Source organism: Taeniopygia guttata, chromosome 3 (assembly GCF_048771995.1).
Source record: "Taeniopygia guttata chromosome 3, bTaeGut7.mat, whole genome shotgun sequence".
NCBI lineage: Eukaryota > Metazoa > Chordata > Aves > Passeriformes > Estrildidae > Taeniopygia > Taeniopygia guttata.
The window spans coordinates 73,372,919-73,393,249 of NC_133027.1; the positions used below are offsets into that span (position 1 = coordinate 73,372,919).

Here is a 20,331-nt window from a genome sequence, read left to right on the forward strand (position 1 = left end):
GATTTTAGAATTTTGTCTCTTCCTCTTCCCTTGGGTACCTGTTCATACATCACCTGCTGTCCCTCCTGGTTTGAACTAGGAGTCTGGCCATCCCCACAACTTGCTACAGGCAAGGTCTCACTTGTTTTCAGTATGTTGAGGCCAACACCTTAAATGTCACTAGGACACAATCCAATCAATGGAGTGTTTGGGTGATGCTTCCAAGTTAAAATTTCCTTCGCAGAGTGTGCATTGAGCAGTTCTCAGTGGTTACAATCCTCTTCTGCTGACGCTGAAAGAGACATCAAAGAGAAGGTCCCACAGGCATGGCAAGGTCCTGCTTGTCGAACTAGAGAGCATTTTACAAAGCTCTTCTTTCCAAATGAGCCACTTTGCCTTATTTTTAAATATCTGTCAAGGAGGATCTAAGACTAACAGAGTAATGAAAGTTGCTAGCTCCAGAATTCACCGTGGTTTGTCAAAGTTATTTTCCCTAAATTAAAGACCCATAAACACACCCCTCTTGGACTGCATGACACACAGATCATAAAGTAAATCAGTAAAGCTGATGATGAGAGGACACTTTGTTCTTGTTACTCATGAGAGTGAAAGGGACCCCTGTGATGCTGTAGTACACTGAGAGGGCTGTGGGCAGCAGGGCCACATGTGACTGTGTGGAACATCTGTTCTGCCCCATATATGCTGTCCAAGTCTCTCTTCCCAGCCTACTGCTAGTCATTATTCACAGAGCCACCTCCTTTGCCATCAGCTCTCACTGAGCCCTGTCCCAGTAAGCTGTTAGTGGAAATCATCCACCAAGGACTGAGGCACCATGCTGTGGTTTCTGCCTCAGATCTGGTAACTATAACATAGCTGGAGCTGCAGCACAGGCCATCACAGGCTCAAAACTCTCTGCCGGCTTTTCATGTTAGTATAAATCATTTGACACCATGTGAAGTACCTTTGTCAGCTCTTGACAGCCTCTCAGTGAGATCCAACAGACCACAACATGTCAGAGTGGAAATTTTGCCTTAACAAGCCCAAACTGAGCTACCCCAACCCTTGTGAGCAAAGAGCAACACTTAACGTGTCTATATTTGTTTCTGCGGGGTAAAATATTCTGTCAAGCAGCTGGTCATTAATATATAACTAGGTAGTTTTCAATAAATTGGTAGCCAGCTACTATGGCAGTAAATGACAACCTAGTGCCTGGTAGCATCAGTGAAGCCAAAGGATGTGCCATTCCTGGCCACCACAGAGTCATAGCTCTGGAGATTCTGATATGCACAACAACAAATGATGTGCTTCAGAGAGAGGGAAGACAAGGCAGAACAACTTGGCACAGAGTAGAATAGCTGCTCTGCAGACAGCGAGCTCACTGTAGCTGCAAAATGTTGGCAGGGTGGGAGATACACACCCTGGAGCTGCTCTTATGGCCTTTGCCACAATCCCAGAGAAAGGGGTGTTCCATGTGAGTGCATTCTCCACACATGCATCAAAGATACTACCAGGGAAGAGCTGCTGTCACAGGGATGTGGTGGGCAGCACGCACAATGACTGCTTTCCAGGACATGGGCTTAACAAGGACAGACAGCTGAGTGCTGCACAACAACTGCCTCCTTTTCCACACTCCATCCAGAGCACTAGAGCTGGTGACAGGTCAGACCTCTGCAGGCTTATGTCAAGGGTTAAACAAAAGCCAAGCTGCTGTCAGCAGCAAAGAGAGCCTGCAACTGTATACCAAAATGTGGATGCAGGTCTGCAGCATGCTTCTCTTCAAAGCACCCTGACACCACTTCTCAGGAGGCAGAAAATAGAGTCAAAAAACAAAAACAAAACAAGCAAAGCAAGACAGAAGAGGAGTATTACATGTGGCTTACAAGGCCATTAACTGCAAGATGGAAATCTTGCACGCAGTGCATGGTTAGTCCAGTCAGTGAAACTTGGAGCAGTGGACAGCAAGGCCATTTAGGAGGAGCAGAGCAAAACTATGGTTTTCTACATTTTCCCTAGCCACAGCTTTGATCCTTACATTCCCCAGTAAAATGACTGAAATATGAACTTGAGATAACACACGGGCACAGTGCAGAGCTCTGAGGCCTTCATGCCCTCGGCCGCTTCCTTCCCGTTTCCTCAGGCACCTGTGTAGTAGCGTCACAAGCTGTCAGAACGCAGCATCCGTGCTTCAACGCCTAATCTCCCCTCTGCCCCCCAAAACCCGCCTGAGTTTGTCACAATGGCTCAAGAGGGAGTGAGGCTCGCTCTCCTCCGCTGGCCCCCTCACAATAGAGGATTGCCCTATTTGTGTGAGAAGGAGAGGGGCTGCCGCCCCAGCCCTCGCATCTGTAAGGGCTGGAGACAAGCCGCACAGATAGGCAGAAATCAATAAGCTGGCGGATCAGAGGGCCCGGCCGAGGAGCCGCTCCTTGCACACGCACAGGGGCCGAACATCTGTCAGGCAAACAAAAAGCAACCCAAGCGGAACAAAAGAGAGGATTATTTTAACTCAAGTTCTTCTTCAGTCTCAGCAGGCAACGTTCAAGCCGTCCTCGTATTCAGACACTGAGGCCTTATGGAGTACGGGCTGTCCGGGAAATGCCAAACGCTGTTACCAGAAGACAAAAGAGGGGGAAAGAAAAAAAAATAGATATGGAAAATTCAGAATGTGTTGTTGAGTGCGATTGAGCAGGGGGAAGGTGGAGGGGCACCGATAAGGGGGCAGAGGGCAGGGAGGGGAGGAGGGCAGAATGACGATGCGATGGAGAAATTGATGACAAATCTCCACAGCAGTACTTGAAAACAAAGCTGATCATGTCAAATCTGCCAGAGAAGCATAAAATATTGTCACATGGCTATGGATTGACAAGCACTGAGGCTGCACCCCCCAGCTCCCTCCCTCATGTGAAAGGGCAGGTTTGCTGCAGCCCTTCTGCTTGTGCAGATGAGCCCTGGGGAACTGGCAGAGCTGGTCCACAGCCCAGTGCCCTCCTCACCCCAGTGCCCTCCTCACCTAGAAGAAGCCCAGCTTTGACCACTGGCACTTCTTGGGGAGAAAAGGATTTGGATAAGCTCAGAAGCAAGCTGTCATGCCTCTCCCTCGTGCCCAGTGTTAGCCAGCATTCACAATTATTTCACATTGGTTTCTCCAGCACAGCTGTGTCTTCTAATTGGCATGTCATATGTGTGCTAGAAATAAGTGCTAAACAGTGAATTCAAGATAAAACAGATCTAGTAAAATCAGATTTGAGCTTAAAATACCAGAAAACTTTATCCTTTCTGAAACAGAAGAGATCATGCCATAGCTGAAAATGCCCTATATTGCAATCACATGGTACTGCTCACTGCCCTTATGCTGCTATTGGCTTGGTGCATTTTGGAACTGAAGTATTAGTAGGGGAAAAAACCTTCAAGGTTTTGGGTTTCCTTCAGCAGTTTCACAGTATGTAAGCTGCCTTCACTGCTGAAAGCAGAAACTATTCTGGATAAAGGTGGACTTGCTTAGTGGAAGATTCTGAACCTGCGGTTCTGTGGTCTGGGATGCATCCACCATCAAATACTAGCCCACATCATCCCACAAAACAGATATACATCTCAGCGTTAAAGTGACTTGCTGTAGAAGATGTGGGTTCTCAGTGGCATTTTAGGAAGCATCACAAAGGCATTTTGACCCAGCTTCATTCTATCACATTCTGTTTGTGGTGGGGGAAGGATGTGAACTGAAAGAGAATGTGATTTAGAGAAAACTGGCTCCTTTATAAAAAAAAAAAATAAAAACAAAGTAATGATTTGGGAAAAAAAAAAAAAACCAAAAAAAAAAACCAAAATAAAACATATGCTTAGCTGCTGCCTCATTTTTGAAGGTTCTAAATTTCCTTAGCCTTATCTACAGTGTCAGACAAAACTAGGCTGGCTGTCTTAACACACATGACCCTTAAAAAAGAGTAATCCCTGTTTTTTGTTTTGCTTGAGAGAGTAAAGGAGAAGGAAAGCTTGCCTTCCTTATCCCTGGGGAGGGTCTGGGCACAAAGTTCCATCTGGCCACAGGTAACTTCTTGGATCTCTTGAACTCAGCCTCTACACATCAAGGAGGAGCAAGTGAGACTTTGAGGGACTTAAGCCACTTGTGCATTTTGCAGACATGTACCACCTACCTGAGAGCAATGAGAGGCAGCAGAATAGGGGCTCTGTCAGCAGCTGGAGGCAGGCACAGCAGCCTGGTGCTGGCAGCATGCTCCTTCATCACCAGCAAACAAGGACATATGCCACAAATGCAGCACCTCTCTTTCTCAGAAGCCTTGTTCAGGTGTACTGTGAGCATTTCATAACCCACAGGCAAGACAGTTACCTCTACTGGCCACTGCAGATGCTGCAGACCTGGGTACTGTCACCCCATCTACCCTGGAGACTCCCCAGCATTCATGGAGAGGACAAACTGAGGTTCAAGCAGCAACAGACATATCCTGCATGCTGCACTGCAGGTTTGTGCAGGGAGAGCTCATCCAGCCCCCTGCACACACCCTACACAGATCATGCACATGTACCTGGACTATCTGCCCAAACACTGAAAGAGTTCACAAGGCCAGAAAGATCAAACTCTCCCCCTAAGACACAGTAATTCATATGCCAGCCTTTGGCATCTCCTTATCCAAGCTCCCCTGGTCCTTAGCCTTCACCTCTTCTACAGGGAGTCTCATCCAGCTTCCCCCTGTGAAAAACCCCAAACCCAGAAGCAGTGTCCATTTCCCACTGCTGTTTCTGGCCTACCCAGGTTGTTGTTGACTTTCCTTCATCATTTCCTGCCTCATTTCCTGGGCTACAGTTTTTGTAAGAAGTGTTTCCAACTTACTGCTTGGTCATGTCTCAGGAATTTCAGAGGTTCCCTGTTTTCCATTTGCAAGCTGCTGTCATACAGTAGCAAATCAATACCTTCTTATCTCACTGTTAGGACATTACTAATATTTTTTCATAGTCAATGTGTTTCCTTAAAGCCAAAGTTCTTGAGTTACTTTTGCTCTTTTGAGTTATTTTTTGCAGATCTTGAACCACATTCAAGTCCTTTGTTAAGCCATACAAGCAAATGCTTCTCTAGAGCTGGGCTTTAGATAGAGGCTGTTAAAACAGAGGGTTTGATGTTATGCTGGTAAATAATAAAAAATTAATAAAAAATGGGACATTTAAAGGAGAGAAAACTATTTAATGTGAGGAACAGATATGGTAAGGGAACAGCATAGTACACTGTGCAACAAAACAGGGAAGATATTGCCCTTCAGCTTCCATCACAGAAACATGCTCCTGATTCTCCTTGTGCACTGGCTTCTCCAAGGACCAAAGGAAAAACCAAGAAAATAGTAAAACTAATAATAATAATAATGTGCCTCTTTTTTGTGAAATTTTTCAAATTTGCCTTTGGAAAACATGTTTGTATCATGTGTTTCATTTTGTCGTTGTCCATCAGCAGTGAAAGAAAAGCCATCTCATCAGTAGGATCTTTTTTTGAAGGGAATTAGGCCAGAGTTGGTCTCGCTGTGAGAGACCCTTGGATTAGGGTCTTATTTTACACAGTCTGGCATGGCTGTTTCCTTAGAAATACAGGCTTTGGGGCTGTTTTGATGCCTGTGAGGTTGCTCCACAGGCAAAGGATGTGCCTGGAACACGCAAACCAGGGACAGGGAACCTAGAGAGAAAAAGGCACTGGTCACATGAGAGTGGGGACTGACAGACACCTGCTCTGAGAGCAAACATGAGCTGTCAGTGTGATGTGTCCCCACTTCCTCTGGAGCCACAGAGCACCCTGCAGTCCATCCATGCTCCTTCTCCAAGCATGAGAGACACAATGCCAGTGTGGGATAGAACACACATGAAGTGTGTTAGAATGGCTTTGCAGATGAGTTCATGTGGTCCAATAAACTTCACCTTGGGCACTCCTGCTCCAAGAGCCTAAAAGAGAGAGGGACTAAGCAGCAACTCTCAGACAAGCAGCTGTGACATATGATCACAATAAATTGATGGTGGTTTTGACGGCTAAAATAAAAACAACAGAAACACCAGAGCAAGTTTTTGTCTTGTGGCTGCAATGAATTCCCTGGTGGCTGCACTCAACCACTATTATTGTCTTAGAGAGTCACTGCCCAAAGAGATGAGTTCTTTAACAAGTGAACAAATAACTCAATTAGAAATTGAAACTACATTCCTGAGAGGAGTTCAGCAGCCTCTTCTCCCATTAGCAACAGTGGGAATTGCTATGCTCTGCACATTGCCCAGTGATAGCTCTTCTTCCTTCAGCAGACAGCTCTGCTGTAACTGATTGCTTCACAGTGTCATCTTTTTGGTACCATTTGCTGATATGTGTGAATGTGCTGATTTTTTGGGCAAGCTTCAGCCTAGGAAAAAATCCTATTACACAAAGCAAAATGGAAAGAGCAGGGAATTAGACATCATATTTATTAGGGGATGAGCAAAATTTTGTTGAAAAGTACTTAGTGCATACTCACTTTGTGGCTAAGTTTGTTCTATCAAGAAGAGAGAAAAATAAGTCATTCAAGGATCTAAAACCATTCAAGAAATCAAACTTAGGCAGTTTGAGGATGATAGATTGGTCAAGCTGAATTTTGTGAGAAGTATAGATATATATTAACTTTTCTCCAAGGTAGGAGAGACAGAGAAAGGTATTTTTATTAAATGTATTCAGTGGGCGTGGAAAGCCTCCTGCAAGGAATAAAATGTCCTTTGAGCCTATGTCGTGGTGGTGTGGTACTGAAAAACAGAAGGGGTGAAGGAATTGTGAACAGCTGGTGAGTGGCAGTCCTATACCAAAAGAATGAGATGTGGAGGAGGGGAGAAAGCAATTTAAAAAAGCAAAATAACAACAAAAAAGAGCTAAAATGCTAATGACAGTAAAATAAAACCCAAACAGAAAAACAAAACTGAAGTGTTGGGAGTGTACTCTCAAACACCAGCTTCTCATGGATTGTACGAGCAACAGAAGCCATTGTCCTCTGCTGGAGATGGGAACCATAAAAAATCAACTGGGCTGGGAACATAGCTGCTGTGTGCTCTCAATCACATTTCTCAGCTAAGCCCAACACAACTCTGACTCTTCAATATGCTGGATGCTCCACAGAGGATGAGTGCACCCCTGCCTAGCTGGGGAGACGATCCTTGAGCACTCACCTTCTTTAAAAAAAAAAAAAAAATCCCATCAGTTAGAATGTAATTACTTCGTTAAGGCTCTCAGGTGAGAACTAAATAATTGCTGCACAGCAGGGTGGTGGGGGTGTGGGACAGGCACTGGCAGCCAGACGCGTGGCACAGCCTGGGGCCAGCTCCAGGGAGAGGTTTGGGCTGGGGTGTTCGCAGGCGGCAGCACGCCCGGCTCCGGGCACGCAGCTGGCACACAGCTGGCACAGGGCTCCGCTCCGGGGCTCCTGAACTCACAGCTGGCACAGGGCTCTACCCTGGGGCCCCTGAACTCACAGCTGCACTCCTTCCCGGCAAGAGGAAGGCAGAGGTTTATGCCCAGCCTCAGGCGACGTGCGCTGGCTTTCCTGGCAAGCTGTCCCCGTGGCACAGCAACACACGGATTTGTCCTTGCGTGCTTCCACCTGGCACGGCAGAGTTTCATGGGTTTGGCGCTCACTCCTGCAGGAGAGGCCGGGAGGAGCTGCCCGCTCCCTCTGCTTTGCCAAGCACTGCTCGTGGCTCGGGCAAGCCCGGCACGTTCCGCAGGACGAGGGCACGGCCCGGCACTTGCCCGCCCTTCCCAGCCCAGCCGCACGGGAACTGCACGAAGAACTGCACAAAGATGCTTAAAGGCTGAGGTGATTTTTGAGAAACGGGAGACTGAGCGCACGGACTCTAACTGAGCAACAGCAGCGGTATGCGACATTGTGACGAACATAGGCAACAAGTTTTTCACCACTTCTCACAGTAAAAATGTTAATGGACTTCACCTGAAACAATGAAACAGCAAAGTCAAAACACACAGAGAATGTTATCTCTTCCTGTATAGTATCAATTATAAGCACAAAGAAACAAAGCTAGATACGCGTGATCTACAAGTGCAATTCAACACAAAGGTATGGATACAACATGAACTCAGAAATTCTCAAATCGCAGAATGCCAGGTATCAGGAGGATACACAGGAAGAATTGTCTCCCTTTGCTAGCCCTATTCTTACACAGTTCTCCTGACCACTGTTGGAGACTGGAAAGATCTTCAGTGAACCAAGTCTTGTTTTCTTTGATTTTTCATTTCTACTTTAAAACTTGACATACTTAGTGATTAAAAAAGAACCTGTCTTTGAAATAAATATATTCACATCACATGTATCCAAAGTCCTACGTTAACCCTACTGCCACATGTTTTGATATTTTTAAACTTTTTAAAAGGCTTCTGCTCAGGGATGGGCTCGATTTTTTCAGGGCATGATTGACAGGGGTCCATTTCAAAATACCTCCCATTAAGAGGAAAAAAAAAAAAAAAAAGAAAAGAAAAGAAAACTACCTTAATGGTGAAGCAGGGAATGACAGCAGCAGACAAAAGGTCGTTGCTTCTTTGTTCTTGAAATCTGAGGAAAATACACAGAACTCCATTGTATGACTTTTTCATGCACAACATTGTCTCCCTTGACCCCATGCACATCTGCAGCCTGAAGTCCTCTGTTATCTCTGGATAACAGCTGTTGCATCACTGATTATTCATCAGTTCCACTTTAGTCTGCCTAAGGTGCTGTGAAAAGACCACAAGTTGCTGAATTTACTAAGTGAATTCAAGATAAAACCTAAACTTGCTGGGAAAAAATAGGAATAAGAATGGATAACTCTTACTGGACATTTTGTTTGGTTGTCTGTAGCACATAGGCCTATACTTTAACGTACTAGAATTGAAAAATCTTTCAAAAATTTTGTAGAATCCCCTAATTTTCTCACCTAATTACTTTAAACTTTTAATTTGGCTTTGGAGAGCAAATTGCAAGGGCAAGGAACAGATGCAGTCAGCACTGGAGGAACAAGCGAGCCCTTCAGTTATATGATGTGCAGAAGCAGAACTTGCAGAGCGATTAATTAGTGAGGATTTCCAGTTAAAAGAAGGGGGACAAAGAGGTACGTGCACAACCCAACCCCTTGGAATGCAAATACTCCTTGATCTTTATTTGGGGCAGAGGAAGTAATTTCTCTCCTGTCCTCTCACACTTGCTATGGAGACCACAATTCAGTATCCACCTCCTCCCCAGGTAATTCATCTTCAGGGCTCTTCCATCACCACCTCCCCCAATCATTTTCCACCCCTACCACTCCCCAGTTACCGATGCTCATATTCCCACATGGGTGCTAAATCCCATCAGTTTTTCTGTCCAAAGGATAACGATAGAAGAGGATTTCTTTGATCTCCAAGGACTCTTTCATGGGTCATTTGAGAGGTGAGGATAGAAGGTGAAGATTTCCAGTTTATCAGCAAGGCATTGATGGCCACCAGATTGCTGGGAATATAATAGTGGATATCCGCCCCCACCCCCCCCCAAAAAAAAAAAAAAAAAAAAGAGAGGTTGCTTTGCAGCCCAACACGAAGTTGTTAGTGAGCTCCTGGTGTAAATTCATGTGGTGCAGGGACTGACCCTAAGCAGGTGGCTCTGCAGTGACGTGCAGCCTCCAGTTATTTACTTATAAGTAAGTTGCACAGCTCCTGTCACTGAAATACTAAACATGTGAGTTTAGATCAGTGTTATGGAGTCCACAATGTGCTAGGCATATTACCAGAAATACAAACCCACCTTGAAGACTGTAAGCCAGAGAAATCAGTTTCTGTAGGAGCCCCAGAGGAAACATAGGCTACATTGTAAGGTGGCCCCTGGTCCTGGTGGCTTCTTTGCCTTGTGGCCATCAGTAAAGCAGAATGTTTGGAAGTCACCAGTGTTTGATCTCTCCAAACACAAAGGTGTTGCACATGCACAAGTGTTGCAGGTAGCTGCAGTTTGTCTGTGGGAGTTTGGAGTTTTATTGTTCAGGTACAGGATGCCAACTCCTAAGTCTACTGCAATGATACAGAGGGACTGAGCTAAAGGTACATATTCAACCTTTGTTCTAAATTCCCTAACTTAATTGCAAAATTACTTTTTTTCATGCTCTCAACTTGTCTTTTGTCTCTTCTGGTTCATCTGCATCATATCCCTTGCAATTATATCACACTCCCTTTGTCCATATGCCAAGAATTTGCCAAGGACTTGCAAAATCCTCATTCCTGATTGTTTACCTGTTTAGTACAGCATTTCTGCTTGTCTTCAGACAGCAGCTCTGCCATAGCCTCCTTCTGTTGGGCAAAATTATGCAAATTGCATAGATTAAATTGCTGTATAATGGTTGATCAGCTTTTCCTTATTGTTTGCCATTTGCTACACAGGATTTGCGTGCATTTAAGAGTTTTATGTGTTTAATAGTTATTTAAGAAGCTTAGCATAGCTAATACCTTCAAGCAGTTCTGCCCCTGCAGGCTGGAGAGAAGTAAAGGCTACCTCTGGCCTTTACTGGAGGAGTTTTGACTGGAAGAGTTTAAAAATTATTTTTAAAGCTTGAGTGGTGAAGATGCTGAGGATAGGATGCAGTGACTGCTGACATTGTTTGGAGAGAGCATTGCCATTTACCAAGACTCCTTTCTGTCTCTCTTTGATAAAAGGAGCTACAAAGCAGACCCAGCTGCCACTGGAGGAACGGGTCCAGCAGGATGTGGGTCTCCAAATTCCATGTTTTCTATTACAGCCTGTTTCCACTCATGTACATGCAAATGCTTGGATTCACTTTGGCACAAGCACAGGCTCCTATTCCGGCTCGAGGCTGGTTGCAAGAGAATACATAGGCATTTCCTCTCAGTTGCCAGATCCTGTTCTCGTTAACATTTTGCCAAAGCATTAATCATATCCCAAATCCCACATGCCCCTGAGCAGACTCTCCCTCCCAGCTGCCTCATCCCCATTCCTTGATAGACAGACTTCCATCTCTCTCGCACTCCTTACACATCCCCAGTCTTTTCCAAGAGCTGCAGCCCCACCAGAGCAGGCAGGACGGGAACAATGAGTGCTTTGCTGCCATCGAGATGGCTTTTAGGCATCCTCGCTGGCCACATAGTGGGGGCCACTCCAGTGCACTCAGCAGAGCACACAGAATCCAAGCAATACCTACAGCTTTTCTGCAAGCAATTAACTGAAGAAGTCAGGTTTGGTTTTCTTAAACAAATTAGCCTTTTAGTATTGAGTTATATACACCGTTGAGAAAACAGAGAATAAAGTAAATACGTCCTTGAAAAGCAGCCCTTCTCCCACGCAGCCCCAGAGAGTGCTACTCACACATTTGCCCACTGCAAACAGATGGGCCATTTTCTTGTGTCTCTATTAGGTAATAGGCTCAAGCTGTGAACAAATAAAGCCGAAAACACCCAATATGCCAATGTGTTAATTTTGTCTTCCTGTAGGTGTCCCTGTCGATTGCAAAATTGAGGCAGCCCCAACTTTTTCGGTTTTTTGGGTTTTTTTTCCCCAACAAAGACAAGTTATAATTTTTTTCCTTGGCAAAATAAATTCTAAGCACTTTTCACAGTAACAGATACATAAAAGTTGTTGAATAAGCCATATAGGAGAAACAACAAAACTAACTCTCACAACTTGATGGTCTGTCTGTAGCTGTTTTTTAGATATCTGGACTCTCCATTAAAGTGTGTATCTCTATAGACATTCTTTACCTACCCAAAGTTTTAATGACATGCTCAGAACCATTGTACCCAATGTGCCTATGAGTACACACGGTATGTATAAATATTTGCCACTTGCATGTGGTACATGATGCACTTCACTGGGGTATAGCTCAGGGCAGCATCTAGCTCAGGCGCCACAGATCCTCAAAACTAGTAACATGTGTGGATTGTTCATCATTACTTTTATGCACATACTGTCCCCATGCTTGCACTGGAACTGCCAGAAGGTTTCCACAGGGAACAAAATGAAAGATAAGAACTCCTAAAGAGGTCTAGATAGTAACTAAAAAAACCCAAACATTCAAGTCTTTTTCCAAGGTACTCAGTCCAGTTCTGCAGTTTTATATATTTTGCCTAGAAAGATTTTCTCTTTGCAGAGTCGAATTCTTCAGCTCAAGGAGGAGCAACTGCTGAATGCCACAGGGATTTGTGTACTTCCCAATACAAATTCAACAGTTCTTAATGCACTCAGGCCTGTACCCAAGAGATATAAAGGTGCTTCTCTGTCTTTAAAGCTTAAACTGATTAGAGTCACTCCTATGACTCTTAATTTACCACTATCAAACTGCCTCTCCTATTGTTATAACCTTTCTGTCTTTCATGAGGGTTCTTTGGAAGCTTTTCACATACTTGTTAAATGCTCTTGGTCACAAAGCCTGCTCAAAGTTCCCTTGATCATGTCATTGCTATGGTGTAAAATTGAATTACTTTTACAATGTGTGCTGTACTCTGGCAAAGCAAAGCCTTTCCCACAGTTAACAGAGGTGGAACGCCTCAAAAATAAATGAATAAGGGAGGACCAAAATAAGTGAATTTTCATTAAAAGGGTGAAAAATAACTTTTTCTTGAAATGTAGGGAAGGCAAGTTCAAACAGCTCTTTAGTGAGTGTCTGCCAGACATATTATATCACTGTTTCAAAAGAGAAATGGTCTGCTGGGGAGGGGTGAAAGGTAAAACATTTGGGAGAGTGAAAAGTAAAACATTTAAAGTTTGCTTGATTGGTTTTTTTTTTTTTTTGTGGTGGTTATAGAAAACATCTTGTCTCCCAAGAAGAATCAAGAACATGAACTGCTTTTTTGTTTCAGCAAATGGCTGTGGGATATTGTAGGGCTGCACATCACAAAGTTAGTTCTCATCCTTGTGTCTTTTTTATAGGATTGGTCATCAAATGAATGAGGCTATCCAAACCAGAAATAAGTATTAAAACTAGGCAAGCATACATGGAGAGCATACTCCCCAAACCCTCACACATCCCTTCCTGAAAAATAAGCCAGGCTTTGTTACTTGTATTGTATCACATAAATAAAGGATTTTGATTTGAACAAGCCCTGCTTGTTCCAGATTCTTGTTACACTGTGCAATAGCAAGGCCAGACTGGCAGCCCATTGCTCCCTGCTGGAAATAGCAGAGTGCCCCTTGGAAGGCAAGGCTCTCTTTGGGAGAGCTCCATGGTGTTGCACTGCCTACAAGGTGTGAAACACCTGCAGCAAAACACAGGGACATGGCTAACATCTTTCTCCAGTTAAGACAGCCCTCCAGTGACCCTACTGATCAACTACTTTCCCTGGTGTCAAGAGCTCAGGCTGATTTTCCTTTCACCTCTGTTTTTGGTGCCCAACCTGTTCATTGCTATTATACTGTGAAGCTCGTGGTCCCTTCTGTCACAGCCACAAGCGGTTTCCTTCACCTTCAGGTTTTCACATACTTAGCAGCACATTCAATCCTCAAGCGGCAGGGACCCCAGGAGCTCATGGCCAGGGGTGCAGCAGTCATGGCCAAGGCCCTAACTGGAGAGGGTCTAGATGCACCCATTCTTAACTTGGGCAGCTCAGGAGTCCATAAATTTCATGACAGTCCTGAGTGGCTTCAGTCCTGCCTGTTCTGTAAAAGGCGCTGTGCTGCCCTATCATGGGGTAATTAATAGTCATCTTCCCCAGGTGCTGTTCTTGCAGGTATATACTCTGCTAAAAACATGCTTTTGTGAGAGCTTGGTCCTGCCAAGAAGGGTGATTTCATTGTACTATTATCATGAAAGGTGTCTGTTTGGAGCTGTTTCCACAGTGCTCTGCCCTCTGATGCAGGCACAGCACATCTGGACAGATGTGACCCCTCTGCTGCTCAAAGGAATTCCCAGTTAACCAAGCAGCAAGGAGAACAATGGGAGCAACACCCTTTTGACTTGCATGGTTTTCATCTTTCTTTTGCTTCCCCTGGATTTTCTAAGGCACGCTGTGAATACTGAAGTGTCACCACTTGCACTTAAAGCCTTTGCAGGTGACGGTGTGATGCTTGTTCACACCAGTATGAGAGGAACCCCCCAGCAGGAAGTCACTTCTTTCAGACCTCTTTAGAAATGTGTGATAATCTTATAGTGTATCAACACTTTCTCCCTCCCTCTCTGCCTGCCTCTAATTTCTCTTAAACAAGGCTGTGTTAGTCTCTACGTTTTGATGATGCTGCTGACACAGCTCTCCTTTCTTTATATTTGTCTGTTTCACACCTCACTACTCAGTGCTTTGAGGACAGGTTTATGCATTCAGTCTACACCTCGCCTGCTGTGTTGCACTCTCCATGATGCTCTTTTCCCACGTGCTTTGGAAAAGACACATTTGGTGATAGATATGCAGGCCTTCTTGTGTTCTCTTTCTTTTTATTTCTTTTTCTTCCCCCTTGTGCTTTACCTTCTCTTTAAGTGTTGGTCCACATTTAAAATTTGCAAGTATGACTCACATTCCTCCTATTCTTACTATGTTCCGGTCCAGTCAGATTTTTTTTTTCCTTAACACAACCAGCTTTTATTATGTACTGTAATTCTGAAGTTTTCCAGGAAAGGAAAGCCTGAGGTTCAAGACCTTCTCCGAAGTCAACGACAATCTGAATATGAATCTACATTCCATAGGAAGACACTTACTGTCAAAATTATGTTTGTTCTATGTATGCATTTGTTTCAATTACCAATCCACCAAACAACCTTTGAAAGATTGTTTTATTTTGATGTGCAATAAAATTGAAGAGTTTGAGAAGAGTTTCCTGGCCAGCTCTATATGTGTCACTGAATTTCTCTGAGAGGTTGATTAATTTGCTCATGCAATTCAGCAAACAAGGCAGCAACTTGAGTTTAAATTTGGGAAATAATAACACAGAGGACCGGTTAAGCAATATTCCCAAGGTCAAGCTCCAAACAAGAATGTACTCTGCCACAAGACTGATTGGGAATGTGTCATATCAGGCACCACATGTGCCCTGATCATCCTCACCACAAACCTGAGAGATGAGAGGTGAAGGGCTTCAGAACCTAGACTTTGGCTTGGTTGCACTCAGTGCTGCTGTTTCATTTGATGCAGACGAGAAGCAGCTCAGGAGGAAGTTTTGTGTGAACAGGTAAGTGTGTGGCTGGATCATCACCTCTTGGAGCTGAAGGGGACACCTCTGCTCACTCCTGACCTGTAAAACAGAGTGAGTAACTCAGATTAGGTTTGAAGTGTCTCTCTGGTGACAGGAGATAAGGTCCCTGTGGCTTGTTTAGGGAAACACAAATTATGTGAAAGGCCTGGAGGGAAGGAGGGGAAACCATAAGGAGAAAGACAATACATTCAGTATTGCCCTGACCCCGTAAAAGAGAAAGGGGGCAGTGACCAAAGCCCTGATCTAGATTAGATCCAGAGGTCTGGTTGAGGCTAAAATAAGATCATCTTCAAAGCTTAAGTCCTGACTTCAATATTTGTTTTCTCATTCTGGGTAAGAGCTGGTTTGAGGACACTGCTCCAGGCTCACCTTGAATACAAAATAGTATGAAATTCAAAGTGATAAAATAAACAGATAGAAATAAGTCATTTGGGAGATGAGAACTTTTACCAACACTAAATGAAATGATACACAATTCCAAGATCAGTCAAATAGGGTATCTTAACATATTTTATTGTGGTTGAATGCCTATTAGCATGGGTCTTTCCAGCAAGTGTCTTTTGATGCGTTAGAAAGAATCAGCAAAAGATTGTCTCTTTGAAAAACTCTTTAAAAACTTAAGTAAGAGTTGGATTTCTGCCTGAAATCCTGTATCACAGATTGTGTCTCCCAGAGTGAAACTCTGTGTTCAAACATGTGCACATCTTTGCTATATCCAAGCCCTTTATTATTATGGATTATTCTTTTCAGAGGTCCCTGAGGACTTTTAATTTTCTTATAATTAGAGGTGCATGGTGAAGCATGCACAACAGCACTCAAAATGGAAATGTTCCTCACACTGCATTATCTGGCACACTTCTTCTGAGGGATGTCTGATTTGGGCTGTAGGGTTTTTCTAGTTCGTGTTTGTAGAGTTTGTCTTACATCAAAAGAGAACCAAGAGAAAAGGGAACAAAATCTTGAACCTACTCTCTTTCCTCTGTCACCACTGTGAAATATGTTCCCAAGAATGGGAAGAAGAATGAGAGCAGGTCAAATTATGCAGCGTTGGTATATAAGTGCTCTGGGAAGGGTTACCAGGGCATTTCCATTATTTGCTGTGGCTGTTCAGTGGTTGTGACATTTAGAGGGTACTTTGAAGAAAATAGCCCGGCTGGTAAATGACAGCAGAGAAAGGGGAAGGCAAGCAAATGGAGAGGAGGAAAGTTCACAGAGATTTCATGACAAGATGAAAGGGGAAAGAAAACTCAGTGTGTTCTTACTCAAAAACCATTTTGGTGGCCTCTGTTTGAATGAGAGAACTGTTTCTTAGCATGCTTAAAAACTACTTGGTCCTGTCCAGGAGCACGCTTCACCAAATGTCTGCTGTGTTTAACACCACAGTCAGCTTTGTAATGTGTGATGAGAATTATTTTTACAGCTGAGCTTCTTAAGACAGGCCCACATGAGTGTAAATACTGGTGGGTTTTAACACACCTCTGTTGCACTAAAGAGAGAAGTCCTGATCTTCACCAGGATTTATAAGGTATACAAAAGTATTTACACCTGATGTTTAAGCCAAATGAAAAGCAGCCTGAGAACCTGGTCTTTCTACAGAGTGTGCATATGTTGAGATGAGCATGATGACAGGACTTTCCCTGCTGATTCCCAGCACAGCTTTGGTCATGTTCCATCCAAACCCTTACACAGACAATGATAATGATAATTGATGCTAATGATACGAAATCCTCTGTCTTTTGTTTATAACAAGAAGCCAACAGTGAAAAGCTTTGGCTTTTGCTGAGACAATGGTGAAATGGGCCATGGAGTTTGAAGGAAAAGAGGCCCAAGACCTTCAGCAGTGCCTCCTCTGTTTTCGTGTCAGCCTCTTTGCCCATGTGGAGCTCTTCACCCAACCATCATACACTGAAGGTCATAATTTCCTAACCTGCCCTGTTGGCTCCTCCACGGGATTTACTAGCTCCCTCTTTCTGGTGATCTCATTTCCATGTGTATGGGATGAGGTGAGAGCATGGCCATTTCAAAGCCTCGGAAATGGACTTCCAGCACTGAGGTGCTGAGGGAGGACAGGGGAATCAGCATGAGAATGTTATCCTAACACCTTGGCAAGAATGAGAGCCCTCACACAAATGTTTATTCAGAGGCAGAGGGATGGCCCTGCTGCAAAAATAAAATGCTGGCAGCATTTTATTTTTCACTCTTAGAAGTGTAAAAGGGGGATGGGTAAAGAAATTTACAACTTGAAATTCCCCCTCTGAGACCTACAAGATGCTACAGAGTTGTAGAAAAGAAAAAGGCTTTTAAGATGCGAGAGGGAATTCACTGCCCACGGTGAGCTTAAACCTGCAGCTTGCTCTTCTGACCGTGCTTGGAAAGAATTCAGGCATAAAGCTGATGTCAGCAGAAGATGGATCAGAAAAGAGCAGTGGGATTTTGCCCAAGTCATGGCTTTCAAAATCAAACAAGATCATTCTTGCTTGTGGCTGGAAATGCTCGGTAGCCTGATACAATCTGGCCGCAGAGCTGTGCAAGGGGTGAGGCACCTACCAGGAGATCAGCAAATCTGGTCAGGTAATGAAAGTTATCCTCTGCCTAGCAAAAGCTGTGAGGACATACCTGCTGCTCCTAAAAGAGCACAAGGCATGCTAATTAGTGTCGGACACTAATGAAAAGTTAGCATCGTGATTGCTGCTGAACCAAAGCAGTGGCTGCTCCTGCTGCTGCTCAGCACAAGGTGCCAGAGAATGCAGAGAAAAGGTCTTGTGTTCTGAACCAGCCCAACTTGCTCTCAACTGTGTCCTGGGAGTTGCCTTCATCTCTTTTAGTTCTCTCTCATGTTTTCCATCTATAACAGGAGCAGGACACATTAACATATCACATCTTTCTCCTGGATGAGTGCATATATGCGATACTGCTAAACATTTTACCCAACTTTAGGAGAGTTTTGCAAAAAGCAAGCCTTGTCTGCCCCACAACATCCCTTGGGAGACCAACCTGTAAGTATATTTGACATGTGTGGAACAATAGAAAAATATAATCAGAACATACTGTAGGCAGTAGTATTTCAAACACAGAAAGCCCATGAGATTTTTCTGACCTGAACACTTGTGTCCCAAGGATCCTGGGCTATGAAACTTCAGCCCATTCTTCTGTACTGAGAAGGGCTTTGACTTTGGGAAGATGATAAACTGCAGTGCCCTGAAGGAGATTAAAGCAGGTTAACAGAGAGCATGGCCTTATTTCTCACACAATTTACATGGGTGAGTTCACCCAATTTCTAAGGTTTACCTGCCTGTCAATGATAAGCAGTTTGCATTAGTTTCCTCTTTTAACCACTGCCTCTGGCTACCTTGTGTTACAGGGTCATGCCTCTACTCCTGATCAGCAAGTCCATCCCATGTCCAAAGATTGACCAGCTGAGGAGGAACTGAGGGGATAAGCCTGGCACAGCAGCTTGATCTTATTGATCAACCACTCCAGACAACTGAAAGAGATTACCACATTTATCTGTACATCAGAAGACAGTGGCACATACTTCTAACTTGTGTTAACGTGACCAGGACTAACATGAGGAAGGCCACTTCTATGGAGCAATGTGCTGACAAGTTTTAATTTTCATTATATTTAGCTTTTAAAATAAAAGCAGGTCATTTAATACAATGTACAGGCGTGAATGTATTGTGCTCTGATGTCACAGCAGACTATTTTCTAATCAATGTAGCATATATTTTCACTTAAAGAAGTCCAAAGCTTTTGGTATGGCATTTTTGACCCATAGATGGTAATACTTAGTCTTCCTTATTTGGGAGAGCAAAAGGTCCCAGAGATTTCCAGAGAACCAACAGAGCTCCCAGGTTCTGCAAAAAGTCCTCTCTCCCTCTACTCTGGTATAAGACTTTAGGATAGCAATTTGTTTTCTAATAGTCAAAGGAAAAGCAGCACTTCCCAAGAGCAGATTTGGGTCTCAACTGAACTGAATAACCTCTGCAAGAGACTGGCTTTCCCCTACCTTGAGCAGAAGCAAAGGAACCATGGGGCTGACTGGAATAACACACCCCAGAGGGCCAAGCCACCACCACCAAGCCACCAGGCTTCTACTTTGTGTCAGCACTGCAGGCTCCCTTTGCAGTCAGAGACAAAACAGGCACAGTCAGTGCTTGTGGGAGAATATTTTCCCACCTATTTTTGGAGGGCCTCAACTGCCCTCTGAAAATACTTGCTATGTCCTGGACTGGCAAGTGAAGAAAGACAGACTACCAGTTTGGATCTGCAGCTTTCCGACAGCCAGTGCTGGATGAGTGCCCTTAGGTATCATAGGTTAGATGCCTCCAGTTAGTTGATGGGAATCTGGGCAAAATGCCTTTGTCAACCTCAGAGAGGAGCCTCACATTTTCAGAACTGAAACCTTTTAAAAAAGAATCAGAAAAAAATAGCAGAAGAGATAAATTCATGTTGCAGACTACTTATAGGACACTTAGGTCATCAGATTGAATCATCTTCAGCTATATGACAGCAAAACAAGAGCAACCAGAAAAGGCTGCAGTGATTTTTGCTGATGGAAGAGGCTTTCCAGCCTGGGCTGAGATCTTGCACACAGCCTGGTCACTCTGGCTAGTGCTAATCTCACTAGCATCTTGGAAGGTCAGATGATAAGCTTGCACATCTACATGGAATTTTCCACAACAGCCACAGGCATAAGTTATTTTCAGTGATCCAACCTCAAACTTCCCATCAAGGCATTTCAATTCCCATATAACTGAGACAGAACACAGCTGGCTACTGCTTTTGGGGGTAGTAAAACCATATGGAAAATTGAGGCTGTAGATTCAAAACACTCAAATAATTATAATTAGACTCAGGACACTCTGAGTTTTGTGCCTGACATGGAAGAATTGTGCAAGCAACTGATAGTGAACCAAAGAAACAATGTTATAAAGAAGCATTCCTGATTTCCTTATAAATTATCAGGCTCAGCCCATATCTGGAGATTCAGGCAATGTGAACTGATGGTCTGGTCTGGTGTAGCAAATCCCACTTTGTTTTGGTTTCACCCCTTTTTTTTTCCAGCAGCAATAGTTAATGTTTGATATGCAGGGCACAGGGATAATTATCACCACATCTGTTTTCTCTGTTGCAGACTGCATTTTTAGCCATGTAATCACTTACAATTGGATGGAGGATCCTCAGAATATGTTTATCAAAGACA

At 43.9% G+C, this 20,331-nt stretch overlaps 1 long non-coding RNA gene across 1 annotated transcript; it reads right to left on the bottom strand.

Moving 5' to 3' along the window:
- Positions 1 to 14,688: 14,688 nt before the first annotated feature.
- On the bottom strand, positions 14,689 to 18,589 carry LOC140683587 (uncharacterized). Its single transcript, XR_012054757.1, has 2 exons — positions 18,223 to 18,589; positions 14,689 to 15,164 (listed from the first exon to the last, which is right to left on the bottom strand). It is a non-coding gene; the product is annotated as an uncharacterized lncRNA (long non-coding RNA).
- Between the last annotated feature and the right edge of the window lie 1,742 nt (positions 18,590 to 20,331).